The following is a 21,083-nucleotide window of genomic DNA, read 5'->3' on the forward strand; positions in this document are numbered from 1 at the left end:
CGTTATTTTGAGTGCCAGTCCTCTACTAATGTTTCTAGAAGTCTTGTTTATTATTCGTTTATTAAACTTTATCCTAAAAATGCAATTCTAATCCTACACACGCAAGTAATTCACAAAAGTGTTGTTGTTTACAAATAATTTTCATGCACAAGTAATTCCTATCTATGGGTTTGCTGATTATTTAAATGATATTTACCAGATAACTAAAATTAATTTATTATTGAGAATTTAATTTACAAACAAATTCAATTTCAAACAATTCTAAGTTTCTATTTAACCTAATTAATTAATTTTTCACCAAGTTACCCTTAGGATAATTAAACTAAATTAATTATGTATATGTTTAATTTATTCTAATATCACATAAGGATTAACAATCATAACCTAATAAAGATTTCTAACATGCAAATTTATTTTATAATTACAAAGTATTAAATTAAATTTATTTTACATGCCAAGGTTAGTTTAATTTACAAACAAGATTAATTTTAATTTATAAAGTATTTATTTAAATTAATTATATGCAAAAGTCAGTTAAATTAAAAACAAAGTTAATTTTAATTTACCAAATAAAAATTCTATTATTACTACAATTTCATGCCAATGATTATTCTAAGAATTTAGGATTACTTACTTGTTAATAATTGTAGTTGTCATTGAGGCAAGCTACCCTTAAAAAGAGGTCTTCTCTTCTAGTATGGCAATGATACCACTGGCTTACTCTCGTTTAGCTACATGTAAGCTCCAAACAAATGTCCTCTTCGGTGCTTATCAATTTTGTTTGTAATAAGAAAATAAAGAAACTAAAGAAAATAAGAAAATACTAATAACAATTCACATTGGATTCTAACTCTAGTCTCCTAAAAGGGTTAAAATTCCTAATCAACTACAACTAACTAATGGTCTAAGTATTCTAACATGATCCAAACACTTCATAACACCTCTCAAATTAAAAGAACACAGAAAAATAGATCAAATATCAATTAGAACCCAAGAACATGCATAAATATACAATTTGCAGATTTTGGCAGATTAACAGTAGTAAGAAATTTGATTTTTGAAAAATAGTTAGACATGCCTAAAAATCATGAAAAAATTACAAAAGATAGCCAACACATCATACAAGATCATAAAATTTATAAACCAAACACAATCCTAGCTGAATGGTCTATATAAATCGTAACATTTCTAAGTGACAGAATCATACTACTTTTTTATAAAATTCATAACTCATTAACCACAACAAATGTGAATACAAAACTAATTGGAAAATATTCATAAGATTCTCACATTAATTTTAGACACCAGATTCACACAAAATTATTAAGAAACAAGAGAGATATGTGCTTCACAATTTGGTATACTGCAAATTGGATTTTGCAGGAATTTTAAATTCAAATAGCCATAACTTATAAAATACAAAAGTTTTTTCAGTGATTCTTGAGCCTAAAATGAATAGAATTTCGTAAAGAATGTGAATATAATTTTGTAAAATTTTTATAGATTCAGAAAATAATAAAAAATAATAAAAATATGAAAGATAGAAAACTAAATATGTGCAAAGTTATGTATCCCCTCAAATTAAACATGATTACATGATCCACATGAACATGAAAGATAAATTAAAAGACAAAGAGTATAAAATTAAATATTATGTGGCATAGATCTTGAAAAGAAAATAACAAAAACCAACCTTCAAGAAATCTTGCATGAAAATCTTCTTGAAGAAAAAAAAAAAAAGAAAAGAAATAAGAAAGAACTAAAAGAGTTTCTGAATATCTCTAAAATTTCTATAGCTCTAAGGTATCTCTAAATAGCTCTAAATATTTCTGAATCTTTCCTCTTTTTCCTTTTTTTTTCTCTTTTTTTTTTTTTGGTCTTCTCCTTTTTTTTTTTTTTTTTTTTTGTTCCCCTCTCCCTCCCCTCTCTACCCTAGCAGGGTATTTATAGGGTTTTGGGAGAGAGATGTGATAGGAGTTTGGAATTCTAGAGTGATAAGGTTCAGATAACTTAAACAACTGGGATTGGAGAATTTGGGTGAGACTAGGATATGGGTGAGATGTTTCAACTAATAGGAAGAGAGGAAAAGGGGGCAGCACCAATAGGGAGTGAGAAAGAAAGTGGGGCCAAGTGGGAGAGAGAGTTTGTATGTGAGAGGGAGAGAGAAAAATATATTTTTTTATTTTAATTTTCAGAAAAAAAAATTAAATAGATTCTATTTAAAATTCTAAACTAGGCTTTCTTAGGCCCATGGGGCCCAATTAAACTTAATTCGGTCTATTTAATAACTACTCATATTAGATTTAAATAAAACAAATTTTTATTTAAATTAAATTAATTTTCCAAAAAACATATTATTTTTTTTTTCAAGATCATGCCACGGAATTAATAATTTAGTTCTATGCCTTCAATTATATCTTATAGTCATACAATTTTTCATCATCGGGTTCTCCACGGCCTGAATGCACATACTCATAATAAATCACAAAATAAGAGTCTACATTCACACGAGGATTTGCATTTGAATACCAACCTATGAATGAAGATATTATTTGGGCTAATGATAATGGAAGTAAAGTGCAAATGTAAATAAACTTGATGAAATTAATAAATCTAAACAAAATAAGTAAACAACAAAGCAATAAATTCTTGAATTAGATGTAATTAAATAATTAATAATGGATAATTAAAATCAAAGACTAATTAATGAAAAAATTGATTCTAAAAGTTGGGGTTTATGCATAAATTAACTGGGATTTGTCTTTATTCATCCAATTTTAAAAGAAAAATGGAGTTTGAAGGTGATTAATTTTAAAATTTTTTGATATCTTTTTTAAGCAAACAAAAGAATATTTTAAAAAAAATCAAACCTACTTTTGTACAATATTTGATTCACTTAAAACCCATTAAGTTTTGTAATCAATCAATGAATCCTTTTAAATCCCTAGTTTATTTCTAAATCTAGGTGTTTTTAAGTGCAAATCCTTAATTATCTATCGATAATTTTCACCTTTTAGCCCTTCAATCAAAGATTAAAAACTAGACCCAATAGAATCCAACATTAGGTAAGTCATAAAGTATACAAGGAAAAGAATCAAAACTCATATTTATATAAAATATGGAATAAACCAGTCCAAATCAACAAATTAATCTAAAACATAGTTTTCCAACTCTAAAATCTAAGATTTCTACTCGCTCATGTTAATATATACAAGAGAAAATGATGAAGAAGAAGAGAGAAACATGAAAATAAGCTAAAATTAGAAAAACCTAGGTAGAAGAATCTAAAATCTCTAAACTCTGTAGCTTCTAGACGTTTCTAGCAGGAACCAATGCTCAGAAAATTAATGGTGTCTCTTTTCCTTTTCTTTCTTATTTTTTTTTTCTCTTTCTTTCTTTTTTGGGTAAAAACTATAAAAAGATCCTTTTATATGGTCTCCAAAGATGCCCTAAAGTAGGCCAAAAAAAGGGATAAAGACAACTAAGTGCATAGGAGATGAGGTGTAAAAGTTTCTAGGTCAGCATGCATTTTCACACTTTTGAGGTACCTACTGAAAAATTTGCATTACCCTAACCAATATCTTAAGTAAGATTCTAGGTGTTGCACTATCTAACGATACAGGGTAAGTAAGTTCTTCAGTAAATCTCATCAGGTTCTGTATTTCAATGAATTTCTGCTATGCTTGACTTGTAACATAACCCATATCATATCTTAAGCATCGCAATATGCCATAAGCAGGATATCAAGCAACTTCTCAAGTAATTCTTGTAAAGTTTTATGTTGTAAGCTTCTTAAGATATTGAAATTTTACTGTGGTTGACTTGCGACTTACCTTATATCATAGGCTCAGCGATGTGACATGCCATAAGCAATATCTCAAGCAATATCTTAAGCAAATCTTGGTAAGCTTTAATTTTAAAACTTGATTTCTTCAACTTTTTCCATTCTTTAAGATTCCTAATCTCTTCAAATCATGTCTTAACGCATGATTGACCTTCAATTCACTACAAAACCTATTAAAAACACTATAATCATAAAAATCAAATATCAAGTAACTAAAATTAACAATTAAGCTAAAATAAAGCTAAAAACATAAAAAGTACTCAATTATAAGGGAAAATGGATATAAAACTACCCTAAATGCCTATGTGAAGTGAGTGTAATAAATTTCCTCAAACTTAAACCTTTGCTTGTCCTCAAACAAATTAAAAACAATTCATGCAAATGAGGTATCTTCCTTAGATTCATGAAAAATATTTATCCAAGCTCTCAAGCTTACCTCTACAACTAACAAACTATATACCCACTTTCATGGTATAAAGAATTCAATCCTTGCCAAAGCTATCACTGCTTAGCCTTGAGTCAATTACCCATCGCATCAAGCCCAAACCAATCAATTACAAAGAGAAATCATGCTCAAATAATAAACGCTAGAGCAATCTGTAGACTAAAGTGTCTCAAATAATGATAAAAATAAATGAATGGATGAATATTTCCCAATCCCACAGGCAATCCTCCTATTCTATATTCACTAATGTAGCAAAATACTATCAAATGATCAAAAAGACTTTTAAAGGTTGTAATGGGGCTAAGGGGGTGATAATGTGGCTAACAAGGAAAGGATAAAGGTAACAAAGTATGAGAACAATTAAATTATTAAAAGATCAGGATACATAATTTTTTTTTTATTAAATCACATGGGATAAAGAACTTTATAACTATTCACCAATGCTAGCATATAACTTTGAAGCTTTTGGAGGGACTAAATAAATAACATTGACTTTGAGTTTCATTTGTCCCTTTTAATTCACCCTCAAACTCAATTCTTTGTGTACTTGAGTGATGAATTACTTTACATACCCTGATTGAATTTGCTAGCCTCTTTAATTTAGTTACTTCTCCCATTTAATTATTATATATTTTTTTTTTCTTTTTTTTCTCTATTTTTTTCTTTTCTTTTTAAATTTTATTATTTTTTTCATAGTGTATCTATCACTTAAAGAATTATTCTCATGAAGGATAGGTAAGTGTTTGGGTTTATGGCTAGGTAGTAATGTAGGTACCAAAGAAAGAAAAGAGAATAAATGTAGGTTCAAATTGGTTCCAAAGGGATACTTTTAAGTGAGGGTGACTAAGGCTAAAATGTGAGTTTAAAATCCAAATAATGCCTAGATCATTTCTTTCTCAACTGCATGTTAGGACTTCGCCTCGAAAAGTCTAGAAGGATTTTTCTAGGATTGGTGAGACATCAATCAGCTACTTCTTATCTTAGAGTTTTCTCTAAGCATTGAAACTCAATGCAATTGATTGGGTGGCCCTTGGCTAAGAAGATATAAAGTAAGACAAGAATATAATAACCTTGTACCTATCTGGAAAGTTCAATCCATCAAACCCTTCTAAAGGTAAGCTAAATTGCTCTTCAAAGCAACTCTCACTCCTCTAAGGACAAAGTAAAAGTTTATTTTTATGATATGCATGTTCCTAAAATGAATGCATAAATTAAATAAAAAATAAGTGCAATCTATATGAAAACTATATGTAAGTGTATATGTATAGGTATGTGTGGTATAAGTGTAAGTATATGGATTAACTATGTATGAATGAATGAAATGCAATAAATGAATGAAAATGCTCAAAAAATTTGAAAATTTTGAAAAAATTTTGCCCTCACCCCAAACTCAAGTGAGACATTGTCCTCAATGTCTAAAATGAATGCAAAAATGGGCAAAATTGAATAAATTAACCAACTCATGAAATATATACAATTGGAAATTTAGTCTAATTAAGCACAAGAAAGTTAATTTTTAAGCTCAAAAAGATATTAATAGTGTATTTTAAAGAGAAAAGTGTGTAAAAGTATCTCAAATGTGTGGATTGGCAAAGCTTAAGAAGTTGCTTATCTAGTGTCAGTAGTGACATAAGGTAAGCAATATCATAAGCAGCATGCCATAATCACAAATAGCAATAAGATCAACTATTACCGCATGATGATTTTCAATATGTCCAATTCAAATAAAGCTTAACTACTCATTAATATCAATAAAAGTTATGACTGAATAGAGCATAAAGTACCAAATATTATGGTGTAGTAGAATTTAAAAGACAAGAAAATAAATTTCCAAAAATTTGAAATTAGAATTAATATTTACTCAGAAATTTAAAAGATAAAAGCATTCATAATATATATATTCATAACCATAAAAACAGACCAAAAGATAAAACAATCCAAAATATATGTCCAAAAGTATGATGATAAGCATAAAAAAAAAAATAAAAAATAATAAAGAGTTATGAAGCTGTCACAAAAAGTTGAAAAAGTAACAAGCAAACTACAAGGAAAAATTAAAAATAATTCTAGAACTACAACTAAACTAAGTCATCTGCTGCTGCTGCTTCATGCCTAGTGTGCTTAGTCTGCTGCAAGATCTGCTGGAGGTGCTAGAGGTTCTGCTTTAGGTTTTTCTACTGCTGACTATTAATCTTCAGAATGCTTAGAGGCTGTGTCCAGGTTCTTTATCAAGTCCTTCATTTGTTGCAACATATCCTGGCCCCAGTGATAAAGATTATTATATGATTGGGCTAGTTTATTGTAAAGTTCTAGCATTTTTACTTCATGCTTTTGCTGTTTCTTTTGAAAAGGTAGGAACCACTTCTTAATCTTCTTTTCTTGCTTTTTTTGCTGCTTAAGCTGCTACTTACCCAAACCATTTATTTTGCTTTCCAAAGCTCTTAATGAAGCAAGAATGTCATCAGTAGATATTACTGGAGTTGGTGTTTGTGCAGACAACCCAATTACTTTGGCTTCCAAGGATTTCAAGACTGATAAGATTTCAATTGTGGGCTATTGTGCTATAGAAAAAGCTACTTGGGGTTCTTGCATAGGGTCTGCTGTAGGATAAGCATCAAGAACTGCAGAGCTACTAGTATCACTAGGTTGACCTAGCAACACATATACATTACACCTTTTCTCACACAAATCCATATGAAGCAGCATAGTGCCATTAATAAATGATTCCCCAGACACTGGAATCAGATTATATGGAGCAGCTAAAAATCCAAAAGATTTTGCTATGGCTGTAATATAGCCCCTAAACACAATACTGCTAATATAGTGTTTATTGACATTCTGATCCCAATGCTTAGCCAAGAAATAAGCAGTGCTCAAAGGCTTCTTCTCTCTCATAAACCATAGTAAAAATAGATCCCCCAGCACCTACTACACTGTTGCTATGCTCTCTTCCTAAGACAGTGTATGAAATGAACCTATGCAAGTATTTCAAAATAGGGTTTAGAATCTTAGAAGTTTTGTCAGTCCTGTGTCTATAATAGCCTCCATAGGGAGCTATTTCTTTCTAGAATTTGGTAAGATCATAAATGGGTTCTTGCCGCTCAATCTGCCTATATCCCTCATCTCTAAAACCAAAAATAACACTTATAGACCCCATCTAGCTCCCTATCTACACCAGCACAACTAAAATGAATTAAATCTCTATACCCTACCACATCAAGCTTGAAATCCAATTTCAAAAAACTCAAGAACTCCAAAGTAAGGTCTGTGTAAGCAGGTTTCTTAATTCTAGCAAATTCCCTCCAATTAACAACATCCAAACATTGAAACATAGAATTAAAAATCCCTAATTCCTTAATTATTTCTTCATCCATGTATTTTGTAATAGAACTAACTTAGCAACTAGGGTTTCATATTTATGTTTCATCTCAATATTTTTAAAAGCCCATGGCAAAAGGGAGTTTACCTCTTTAATGTCATTTGTAGGTGCTGAGGGAGCTACTGAACCTTTAGTAGGCTATGAAGGTGGAGTTTAAGGTCTTGCAGATGGCTGAGGAGCAGGCTCAAATGAGGAAACAAAAATAAAGGACCTTGTCCTTTTACTAATGGGCTCAGAAGAGGAAACCTGAGGTTGTACACTAGACCCAAAAGGTGTGGATGGGATTTGTTTCATTTTATAAACTAATTGAGATTTCAAATCTTCCTTGCTCCAATCTTAACCCTAGGTTTAGGGTTTAGCGGGGCAATTGCAGGTCGGGATTGCAAATTAGGGCTTTCAATGGGAGTGTTTTGTGGAGAGATTGGGGTATGTGGGACTAACGTGAAGAGGGTGGAAGGGAAGGTGGGTTAGGGTTTGGAGATGGAGATTGAGGAGGTGCATTTCCATGGTTGTTTTGGAGTAATTTTTGGATTTTTCAGGTTTATGGGTAGACCAGCTTTTTGTACCAACCATGATGTGAAAACCCATATACATTTATTATTTATTATTATTTTATTTTAATTAGCTAACAATAATTTAATATATTTATAAAAAAATGTATATATTTTATTAGATGGTCTGCTTATTTATTTTTAGATATATATATATATATATATATTGAAATTAAATATATATCTGTAATCTGAACAACCCAGTTCAATAATAACTCTTATCACATTCTACACCTAATAGAACTCTTGAAATATATATATACCCTAATCATCTCTTCTGCTAAACTTTGCTCTCAAAACCTGTTTGTCACCTTCTTTCCTACCAAATACTCTCAACAGGTATTTTCATAATCCTTTATTTATTGTTATACGTATATATATAAAATAATCTGATGTGCGCAGATAATTCTTAAATTTTTATTTCTCAATTCATCACCTTTGATTATGTTTTCAAAATAAAAATTCTCATTCTTTATTCAATAATGGGTGAATTTGATTTTATTTTCTTTCCTCGATTTGTTACAACTACTCTAGAAATTTATTTTTTCTTTGACCATTGATATTGAATTGAGTTGATCATGATTACTGTGAGATAAGTAACCTTCAATTTAGATTATATACATATATAAATCTTTGTATGTTCGTCCACGTCCGTCCAAGGTTTATATATATATATATATATATATATATATGAATCCCTTCGTCCACGTCCGTCCAAGGGTTATATATATATATATATATATATAAACATTTGAATCCCCTTGTATCCACGCATTTGAATCCCTTCGTCCACGTCCGTCCAAGGTTTATATATATATATATAAGTTATTTTATTTTATTATTATTTAATATTTTTCTTTTATATTTTGGGTATGTAGGAGATTCAAATATTCATTCTGTCAGCTGAAATTGTCTCTTTTATTGAATCTAGCTATTATTTTGGAGGTTCCAGGTGAGTGGTAATTATAGTACATGACACCGTTTTTGTCCCTTTAAAAATTTCTTAGCATTAAGTTTGTTATTAAATGAAATTTTAAATCAATATTTTAACAATGATTTTATATGTGATTTTCTAGAGTTTTATTTTATTATTAAATTTTATTTCGATTTTGATTAAATAATTGATTTTGTCAACTATCTCTGCATTAGACCCATTAGGATTCCGGGAACAGGCCTTTAATGTATTTATATTGATTGATATTTGACTATAAAATTTACCGATGTGTTACTGAATTGATTTGAGATTGATTTGATTTTATTGACTCTCTGAAACTATTGAAATACACTATTGGAATTGCACTATCAGTTATTATTTGCTATCTGAAATTTTTTATTGATTTTGATTGATTTGTACAAATTGATTTTCTATTTTGAATTGGTACCGTGCTCAGATTCACTTACATTATCCGCCCCGCCGTGTGGACTATCACGGTATTAGGTTGCATTGTCGAGTCATGCATCATTGCAGTTTATGGTTTGCATTAGTATCATATGCATTGATATCTGTGAAGGAGGAGGAAGGTATCTGATATATGGTAGCGCGCTTACCATCTGGCCTTTGGTGATGTGAGGTATCATCACCCTGGTGCACTGTACCATAAATTTTTATTGAATAAATTTCTTTTATATATATGTTTTACGAAGTTATTTTATTAATGATTTTGACAGCATGAGCATGATTTTATTGAATAGAAAATTTATTATGAAATTAATCAGCGTGCACTGTTCCTATTCCATTGTGTGCTATAATTATCATTCATCGAGCATCTAGCTCAAACCACGTTTTCTCATGCATCTGTTTGATTAATAGAATTTCTGAATCGATCCAAATATTTAGTCCATTTTCTGGAGAGGGACAACTTTGATTTATTCTCATGGTATGCCCGAATTCATGTTTTCTCGGGCTAATAATTAGTTTAGTTTATTGAACAGTTTAAGTTTTTATTGAAATCTGTAGAGACTCCACAGTTTACCTATGGGATATTTATGATATTTATTCAGCATTTTGTTTATTTGGATTTTGTCTATTTTTGGGATTAGTAAGTGACAATATATTCATTCAAGATACTCTGATAAGGCTTGCATGATTTAAGAATACTTAAATTATGCGCCGGTCACGGTTCATAATTTTTGGGTCGTGACAAAGTTGGTATCAGAGCTCGGTTGAGGTCTAGTAAACTTGCGGAGCATAGGATCCTTAACGTCTTTTCAGTTTATCATTGCTTTAGATGTCTGCGTCCTTCGTACCTTCTCACTTGTCTTAATTTGGCTCACATTTTCAGATTTAATACTTGTTTATTAAAATGAATAGGTGCCTGAGTCTGTTAAACGTAAGAGGAGAGCTAGGGCCAAGGGTCTTAATGGTGCAAACCTTGATCCAACAAGGGAGGTACCACCTCAAACTATTAATCAGACATCTGAACAGACGCCTATGGCTAAGACTGGGGCACAACCATTCCTTTGTTTCTCCATACTTTTCCATGATATTTGGTACACCACCTACTTTGTTAGAGTATCCTTTATCTGTATCAACACCTATGGGTAATGCAATAGACACTGATATGGTGTATAGGGGATGTATAGTTCACATTGGAGATAAGGAATTAGCTACAAATCTTGTTTCTTTAGATATGTTTGATTTTGATGTGATTTTAGGCATGGATTGGTTAGCCACTTATCACGTTTCATTGGATTGTCATAATAAAGTTGTACTCTTTAAAATTCCTGGGGAGTCAGAATTTCAATTTCAGGGAGATCGTAGTATAGCCTCTAGTAATCTTATCTCAGTAGTGAGTGCTAGCCGATTATTGCGAAAGAGGTGTAAGGGGTATCTAGCTTATGTTAGAGACGTTCAGGTAGAAGGTGCAGGTTTGGAGAAAGTTGTAGTGGTTAAGGAGTTTCCTGATGTGTTTCCAGAAGATTTATCAGGTTTACCCCCGGAGCGAGAGGTAGAGTTTGGTATAGACTTAGTTCCTGGAACTGAACCCATATCTATGCCACCTTATCGTATGGCACCCACAGAACTTAAAGAGTTGAAGGAGCAACTATAGGACCTACTAGATAAGGGGTTTATTCGCCCTAGTGTTTCTCTATGGGGTGCTCCTGTGTTATTTGTGCGGAAGAAGGATGGGTATTTGAGAATGTGCATTGATTATAGGCAATTGAATAAGGTGACTGTGCGTAATAAGTATCCTCTCCCACGCATAAATGACCTGTTTGACCAACTTCAAAGTGCAAAGTATTTTTCCAAGATTGATCTTCGATCTGGGTATCATCAATTGAGGGTCAAGAAAGAAGACATACTCAAGACGGCCTTTAGGACTAGGTATGGACACTATGAATTTCTTGTAATGTCTTTTGGTCTTACCAATGCTCCGGCCGCTTTTTATGGATCTCATGAATAGAGTTTTCAAGCCTTTCTTAGATCAATTTGTTATAGTGTTCATCGATGACATTCTAGTGTACTCAAAGAGTAAGGAGGAGCATGAGCAGCATTTGAGAATTGTCCTTCAGACCTTACGAGAACACAAGCTATATGCCAAGTTCTCAAAATGTGAGTTTTGGTTAGATAGTGTGGCTTTCCTAGGCCATACAGTATCTAAGGATGGGGTGTGCGTTGATAAGAAGAAAGTTGAGGCAGTGCTTCATTGGCCTAGACCCACAACTGTGTCAGAGATTCATAATTTCTTGGGTTTAACAGGGTATTATAGACGGTTTGTTCAAGACTTCTCTTGTATTGCAGCACCTTTAACTAAGTTGACACAGAAGAATGTGAAATTTCAGTGGTCTAAGGCTTGTGAAAAAAGTTTTTAGGAGCTTAAGACTCGTTTAACTACAGCACCAGTGTTAGCCCTTCCATCTGGATCAGGGGGTTATGTAGTATATTGTGATGCTTCTAGGATTGGTTTGGGATGTGTTTTGATGCAACATGGACGAGTTATTGCATATGCTTCTCGTCAGTTGAAAAGGCACGAACAGAATTATCCAACTCATGATTTGGAAATGGCTGCAGTAATTTTTGCTTTGAAAATCTGGAGGCACTATCTGTATGGTGAGACTTGTGAAATCTTCACTGACCACAAAAGTCTCAAATACATCTTTGACCAACGTGATCTTAATATTAGGCAAAGAAGATGGGTAGAATTGCTGAAGGATTATGATTGCACCATACAGTATCATCCTGGAAAAGCTAATGTGGTGGCTAATGCTCTAAGCAGGAAGTCTTCTGGTAGTTTAGCCCATATATCTACCAAGATGAGGCCTTTGATTGGTGAATTACATGAGTTGCTAGATCAGGGAGTAGAGTTTGAAATCATAGTTGGATCACTCTTAGCACATTTTCGAGTTAGGCCTATCTTGATTGATCGAATTAAGGCTGCTCAAAAGAGGGATTCTCAGCTGTGTGAGATTATAGATAATATTCATCAAGGCCAAGCTCAAGGATTCATGTTGAATGATGATGGAGTTCTTCGTTATGGCACTAGACTTTGTGTCCCCAATGTTGATGAGTTGAGAAGAGAAATCATGGAGGAGGCACACCATTCTGCTTACACAGTACACCCAGGTTCAACTAAGATGTACCGTGATTTAAGGGAGCATTATTGGTGGGGTGGCATGAAGAGGGATGTTGCAGACTTTGTTGCTAAATGTTTGACTTGTCAGCAGGTTAAGGCAGAACATCAGAGACCATCTGGGTTACTTCAGCCGTTGCATATCCCTGAGTGGAAGTGGGAGCGGGAGCATATTGCCATGGACTTTGTTGTGGGTTTACCTAGTACACGAGGTGGTTACAATGCAATCTGGGTGATAGTGGACAGATTGACAAAATCTGCTCATTTCCTTCCTGTGAAGACTACATATGACTTTGCTAAACTTGCACAGTTGTATATAAACAAGATTGTTAGTCTTCATGGAGTTCCAGTTTCCATTGTCTCTGATCGTGGTACTCAGTTTACTTCTCGATTTTGGAAGAAATTCCAAGAAGCTTTAGGAACACGAGTAGACTTTAGTACTGCTTTTCACCCTCAGACGGATGGACAGTCAGAAAGGACCATACAGACATTAGAGGACATGCTTCGTGCATGCGTTATGGATTTTGGTGGCTGTTGGGATCATCATTTGCCTTTAGTGGAGTTTGCTTATAATAATAGTTATCAGGCAAGTATAGAGATGGCTCCATATGAGGCATTATATGGTCGAAAGTGTAGGTCGCCGGTTTGTTGGGATGAAGTTGGAGAAAGAAGGCTTACTAGACCAGAGTTGATACAATTAACTTCAGAGAAGGTTCGACTAATTCGTGATGGACTTTTGACTGCTCAAAGTCAACAGAGAAGTTATGCTGACCCTAAGCGTAAAGATGTAGAATTTATGATTGGTGATCATGTATTTCTGAGAGTTTTCCCTATGAAAGGAATCATGAGGTTTGGGAAGAAAGGGAAGCTTAGCCATCGTTTTGTTGGTCCATTTGAAATTTTGGAGAGAATTGGAGCAGTTGCTTACCGTTTAGCCCTTCCACCTGGTTTTGCACATGTACATCCAGTTTTCCATATTTCTATTCTTAGGAAGTATGTACCAGATCCATCTCATGTTTTATAACCTCAAACTATGCAATTTAGGGATGATATGTCATATGAGGAGCAACCAGTAAATATTTTAGATCGACAAATTAGGAAACTCCGGTCTAAGGAAGTGGCTTTGGTCAAAGTCTTGTGGCATAATCACTCAAGTAGTGAGGCCACATGGGAGGTAGAATCTAAAATGCGAGCCAAATATCCTCACTTATTTGATTCTTCAGGTTAGAATTTTGTCTATTCAAATTCGGGGACCGAATTTTTTTTTAAGGGGGGAAGTATGTGAAAACCCATATATATTTATTATTTATTATTATTTTATTTTAATTAGCTAACAATAATTTAATATATTTATAAAAAAATGTATATATTTTATTAGATGGTCTGCTTATTTATTTTTAGATATATATATATATATTTTTTTGAAATTAAATATATATCTGTAATCTGAACAACCCAGTTCAATAATAACTCTTATCACATTCTACACCTAATAGAACTCTTGAAATATATATATACCCTAATCATCTCTTCTGCTAAACTTTGCTCTCAAAACCTGTTTGTCACCTTCTTTCCTACCAAATACTCTCAACAGGTATTTTCATAATCCTTTATTTATTGTTATACGTATATATATAAAATAATCTGATGTGCGCAGATAATTCTTAAATTTTTATTTCTCAATTCATCACTTTTGATTATGTTTTCAAAATAAAAATTCTCATTCTTTATTCAATAATGGGTGAATTTGATTTTATTTTCTTTCCTCGATTTGTTACAACTACTCTAGAAATTTATTTTTTCTTTGACCATTGATATTGAATTGGGTTGATCATGATTACTGTGAGATAAGTAACCTTCAATTTAGATTATATACGTATATAAATCTTTGTATGTTCGTCCACGTCCGTCCAAGGTTTATAAATATATATATATATATATATAAACATTTGAATCCCCTTGTATCCACGCATTTGAATCCCTTCGTCCACGTCCGTCCAAGGTTTATATATATATATATATATAAGTTATTTTATTTTATTATTATTTAATATTTTTCTTTTATATTTTGGGTATGTAGGAGATTCAAATATTCATTCTGACAGCTGAAATTGTCTCTTTTATTGAATCTAGCTATTATTTTGGAGGTTCCAGGTGAGTGGTAATTATAGTACATGGCACCGTTTTTGTCCCTTTAAAAATTTCTTAGCATTAAGTTTGTTATTAAATGAAATTTTAAATCAATATTTTAACAATGATTTTATATGTGATTTTTTAGAGTTTTATTTTATTATTAAATTTTATTTCGATTTTGATTAAATAATTGATTTTGTCAACTATCTCTGCATTAGACCCATTAGGATTCCGGGAACAGGCCTTTAATGTATTTATATTGGTTGATATTTGACTATAAAATTTACCGATGTGTTACTGAATTGATTTGAGATTGATTTGATTTTATTGACTCTCTGAAACTATTGAAATACACTATTGGAATTGCACTATCAGTTATTATTTGCTATCTGAAATTTTTTATTGATTTTGATTGATTTGTACAAATTGATTTTCTATTTTGAATTGGTACCTGTGCCCAGTATCTGTTTCTGTTATCTGGCCCCGCCGTGTGGACTATCACGGTATTAGGTTGCATTGTCGAGTCATGCATTATTGCAGTTTATGGTTTGCATTAGTATCATATGCATTGATGTCTGTGAAGGAGGAGGAAGGTATCTGATATATGGTAGCGCGCTTACCATCTGGCCTTTGGTGATGTGAGGTATCATCACCCTGGTGCACTGTACCATAAATTTTTATTGAATAAATTTCTTTTATAATATGTTTTACAAAGTTATTTTATTAATGATTTTGACAGCATGAGCATGATTTTATTGAATAGAAAATTTATTATGAAATTAATCAAGCGTCTGCCTGTTCCTATTCTGTTGTGTGCTATAATTATCATTCACTGAGCATCTAGCTCAAACCACGTTTTCTCTGTCTGTTATCTGTTTCATATCAATAGAATTCTGTAGCTGATCCAAATATTTAGTCCATTTTCTGGAGAGGGACAACTTTGATTTATTCTCATGGTATGCCCGAATTCATGTTTTCTCGGGCTAATAATTAGTTTAGTTTATTGAACAGTTTAAGTTTTTATTGAAATCTGTAGAGACTCCGCAGTTTACCTATGGGATATTTATGATATTTATTCAGCATTTTGTTTATTTGGATTTTGTCTATTTTTGGGATTAGTAAGTGACAATATATTCATTCAAGATACTCTGATAAGGCTTGCATGATTTAAGAATACTTAAATTATGCGCCGGTCACGGTTCATAATTTTTGGGTCGTGACACATGAAATGGCAAGGAACTACCCTAAATTGCTTTTGGTAACTGTCGAGTGAAAAAGAAAAACTATAAGAAAATATCATAATAGAAACCAAATTTAGAAATGGATTTATGTCAGTTTGTAATTTGAAATGGCTTCTAAAATGAAAATTGAGTAGAACGGGTTAAATATATCAGAAACCGATTAGCAAGTACTTTAAAATCGAAATTTGAAACAAAAACTCATCGGTTTCTAAATTACACGCCAAATTTTGGTAGCAAATTTAGCATTGGTTTAGAAGCTAATTACAAACCGACTTCTGAAAACTGAATTATGTTCTGTTTCTAATTTAAAGGCTCAAAACTAGTTCCATTATATTTAAGTCAGATTAAAAACTGATTCCTGTCGGTTTCTAATTCTTTTAAATCTAATTTAGAAATCGATTACTTTCAATTTCAAAATAAAGTTATTTTCTATTTATATTTAGAAACTAATTTCTATCGGTTTCAAAATTAATATAATTTCTATTTTATTTGTTAAATTTTAAAGTCAAAATAGAAACTGATTCCCGTCGATTTCTAATTTCTTTAGTTACACTTAGAAACTGATAGCTTTTAGTTTCAAAATTTATTTATTAGATATTTTATTTAATAAATTTTAAAGTCAACTTAGAAATCGATTTCTGTCAGTTTCTATTTCCCTTAGCTATATTTAGAAACCGATTTCTGTTAGTTTTAAAATAAATCTATTATCAATTTTATTGATTAAATTTTAAAGTCAAATTAGGAACCGATTTATATCAGTTTCTTCCTTTAGTATATTTGGAAACCAATTACTTCCGGTTTCAAAAATTAAGGTGTTATCTAATTACATTTAGAAACTAATTACTTTCGATTCCAAACTTAATCTGATTATCTATTTTATGAATTATAAGGTCAAAGTAGAAACTGATTTTAATCGGTTTCTAATTCTTTTAGTTATATTTCGAAACTAATAGGTTTTGGTTTCAAAATTAATCTATTATCTATTTTATCTATTGAATTTTAAAGGGAAATTATAAACTGAGTTTTATCAGTTTCTAATTCATTGAGTTATAATTAAAAACTGATTTATTGTGTTTTTAAAAATTAATGTATGTCTAGTTATATTTAAAAATTAATTTATTTCAGTTTCAAAAATTAATGTATTTCTTAGTTATATTTAGAAACCGATTGTTTTCGATTTCAAAATTATTCTACTTCAAATTAGAAATCGATTTTCGTCGGTTTCTAATTGTCTTTTTTTTTTAAGAAAATTAAAATGCTTATGCGGCAGTATTGTGAGAAATTGAAAAACACACTGGAGTTAAACTTTGAGAGTATAAATCCTAAGAAAAAAAATATATCAATTTTACTAAAAAAATATCAAATTTACTTCAAACTATGTCCTTTAGAAAGGTTTCCCATTCCCAAATAAACCTAAACCCTTAGAATCAGATTTCATCCCTTTTATTGCTTGCTGCCACCACCCCTCTCCCAATTCCCTCAAACATTTCCTCTCTCTCAGCCTCCCTCTTAGTCTCGCTTCTACTCCTCAGTCTACCTGTTGCTCAGCCTCTCGCTCAGTCACACAGAACCCACAAGTGAGTATCTCTCTGTCACTCAACCTCTCTCTTAGTCGCACAATACCCACAAGCCTCTCTCTCCATCGCTCAGCCTCTCTCTTAGTCACACAGAGCCCACAAGGCTCTCTCTCCTTCAACCTAAAAATCATACTCCAATTCCTGCTCAAAATCGGCCCTTTAAGGTCTCATGCTATGTTCTTTGCAATCCAAGCTCTCTCCATACTCATTGTCAGAAACTTGTGGATGGAGTTCGTATTTTGGTAGAAAAAGCCCTGACTCCACCCAGCTCCTGGCACATTGACCTTTCATTTTACAATTATGAGCTCTATCGTGTCTTCTATGAGGCTGGCAGGCTGTTGGTTAGTTCCTTTTTTTTTTTGGAAGAGAGTCTCAAGTTGTAACACAAGGAATTCGATAATTTGGATGATTTGACCAAATACGAAAATTTAAGACTAAATTGAATTCAAAGTATAGTTGGGTTTGCTTTGTATTTTCGTTCTGCATAGAGTCTTCAACTCCTAGTGATTAGCATACATCAAACGTATCGTGACACAAGAGAAGTAGAATCCTAGTAACCAATTTGTGGGTTGTATGTTGAATTTGAAGATACACTAAACAGATAAAGGATCCTCATGACGTTTTCACTGGAAGGTACATTTATATTAGTAGAAAAATTAGTTCTTTTTATTTTTTTTTTTATTTTTCTTGCTTTCTTTTAGTATGCTATCATTTGAATGTTGCTAACCATTTGGGCTCCATTAGGTTCTTAGCAGAAGAAAGGGAAATGCTTGAATATGACTTTCATTTTGTATGCATTTCAACCAATCTTTTTCCCCTTTTTCTGAGAACCTAATGGATGATTAACTCTAGCAAATTCAGAAATGTAGAATTTCTTATGTGTCGAGATGATGATGGCAAGGTTCATGCGTTTCACAATGTGTGCCCATCTTAGCTCTCTTCTTGCATCAGGAAGTGGGAAAAAGTCTTGCTTTATATGCCCTTACCATGTGAGTTTATTTGTGCTGCTTCATGCAAACATTGTGGAATTCCCTCAACCCCTTTTCTTGCATTTTTTTAATCTTGATTGTAAACAAAGAATAGTATAGGTTTAGCTATTTAACAAAAAGAAAAAAAATATATATATATTGCTATAATGCTTTGTGATTCACCATGTTGTTAATAAAGAAGATATGGTAAATTCATATCATAGGTAAATGATGTTCAAAGTTTAACCATCAGAATACATAAGTTACATTACAAGACTTCATATTATGGAGAGATACATTAGATGGAAAAGGCTTGTGACATGTCATATGTCTTGCTCTTTCCATTTTTCCAATTGTACTAGGGGAAAAGAAATATATATATAATCTATAATCATTGCCAAAACATCATAGTTCATTTCTTAGATTAGGAACACGTTTTAAAATACTTTCTAATGTTACTTATGTAGTTGAATTGGATTGATGAATTCTAACCTCAACTCCTACATCATCTAACTGGTAGGAGCAATGTTAGGCTGTGCTGCTGTGGTATTTGGTTCTTTTCTTGGTCCATTTTCTATCATACATTTTCTTTTCCTCCAGCCAAGCTCAACAGCCTAGCACATGATATATGATTGTTTACAACCTTAATGTCTTTAGAATTTAAGAAGTTACCATGGGTAACATCTCGTGTTAAATTCACAACTAAAGGAATTGAGTTCACTTGCCATATAAAGATGCTGAAGTTTAGCATTACTATTCTTATAATAAGCTATTTCATGATTTTAATATGTATCCACTCTTTTTATGTAGGCTTGGACTTATGGTTTAGATGGAGCACTTCTTAAAGAAACAAGAATAACAGGGATGCAAAATTTCAATGTAAATGTAAGCTGAAATGTTTGAGTAGTAATCATTTTTTATTAATGTATGGCAATTTTATAATCGATGGATAATTTAGTTAATTTCTCTTGCCTTGGAGCATAGGAGTTTAGGCTCATTCCACTAAATGTAGCTACTTGGGGGCCATTTGTTCTTCTCAATGTGGGCAAAGAGAATTCACCTCATCAAGAAGTTGATGGCAATATGGTAGAAAATGAATGGCTTGGTAGCTGTATTGATACACTGAAAACCAATGGAGTTGATTCTTCTTTGAGTTATGTTTGTAGACGTGTATACAATATTGAATGTAATTGGAAGGTAAGATGCTTAAATATAAGTGTACTGCTGAAGTTCAGCATCTGAATGCAAGGTGAATATGGGCCCTTCTAGTTCCCTTTATGTTTTCTTTCAGTGAATTAATTCATCTATTCATTATCCTTGGTAATGAGCTCACTCTACATTATACTTAAGACACTAAAATTAATATCCATTAATTGCACTGTGTAATTTTATTTCGTGGATTGCTGACTCCCCTTCCTCCTTTCAGGTGTTTTGCAACAACTACTTAGATGGTGGCTATCACGTCCCATATGCACATAAAGCTTTGGCATCTGGTTTGAAGCTTGATTCTTACTCCACCATAATACGCATCTCGTGCTTCCTTATCATTCTTGAATAGTGTGTTTTAGTTTTAGCACTTGTAGCACTTGATTATGATAGACTGCCATGACTTTCGCTCATGGTCATTGAACTTATCTCCAATTTCATTATTGTCACTGAATTTCAATTTGTATCAATAAAATCACCCAAATTTAATTTGTTTTGATAAATTCATCAGAACTAGATTTTGATAAAATGTAAGTAATATTTTTTTATGTGATAACCAAGTAAAATTTTTCAAAAATATTTTTGCAGGCTTAGAACTATTATATTTCATCATTACATAAAGAATTTGGCTAAATGTCTACAAAAATTTAGTAGAAGCAATCTTATTGAATCAAAATCAAAGTTTGAGCAATTTTTCTAATACTAATTAAAATTCAGTGACAAAAATGACCTTTATTGAAATTAACCCAATTTACTACATAAAAGCATCATTTTTTTTTTTTTTGATATTTCATTGTAAGTGCAATTGTCCTCCACCTAAGTTATTTCTTTTTTTTTTTTTAGATAGATATACGAAAAGGTCAGTATCCAAAGATGTGAAGGTGGCTCAACTGGAAGTGAAGATGATTTTGGTCGGCTTGGAACAAAAGCTTTATATGCTTTCATTTATCCTAATGAGACATGATGGGTGATCATATTGTTGATAACAAGTAGCTTATTTTTTTGTTATTATGATATTTATTTTTTTATATAGTACATTATTGTCATAACCCTTCACGATCATATCTATATATAATATTGACTAATATTTGATATTTAATAACCTGATATTATAAATATTATGATATTGAACATTTAAAATTAATATTATATTATATGCTTCAATACA

The 21,083-nt window shown here is 31.8% G+C and overlaps 1 pseudogene; it reads left to right on the forward strand.

Moving 5' to 3' along the window:
- Positions 1 to 6,744: 6,744 nt before the first annotated feature.
- On the forward strand, positions 6,745 to 20,879 carry LOC131171229 (choline monooxygenase, chloroplastic-like; annotated as a pseudogene).
- Positions 20,880 to 21,083: the final 204 nt, after the last annotated feature.

This window comes from Hevea brasiliensis, chromosome 12, assembly GCF_030052815.1.
Source record: "Hevea brasiliensis isolate MT/VB/25A 57/8 chromosome 12, ASM3005281v1, whole genome shotgun sequence".
In the NCBI taxonomy this organism is placed as follows: domain Eukaryota; kingdom Viridiplantae; phylum Streptophyta; class Magnoliopsida; order Malpighiales; family Euphorbiaceae; genus Hevea; species Hevea brasiliensis.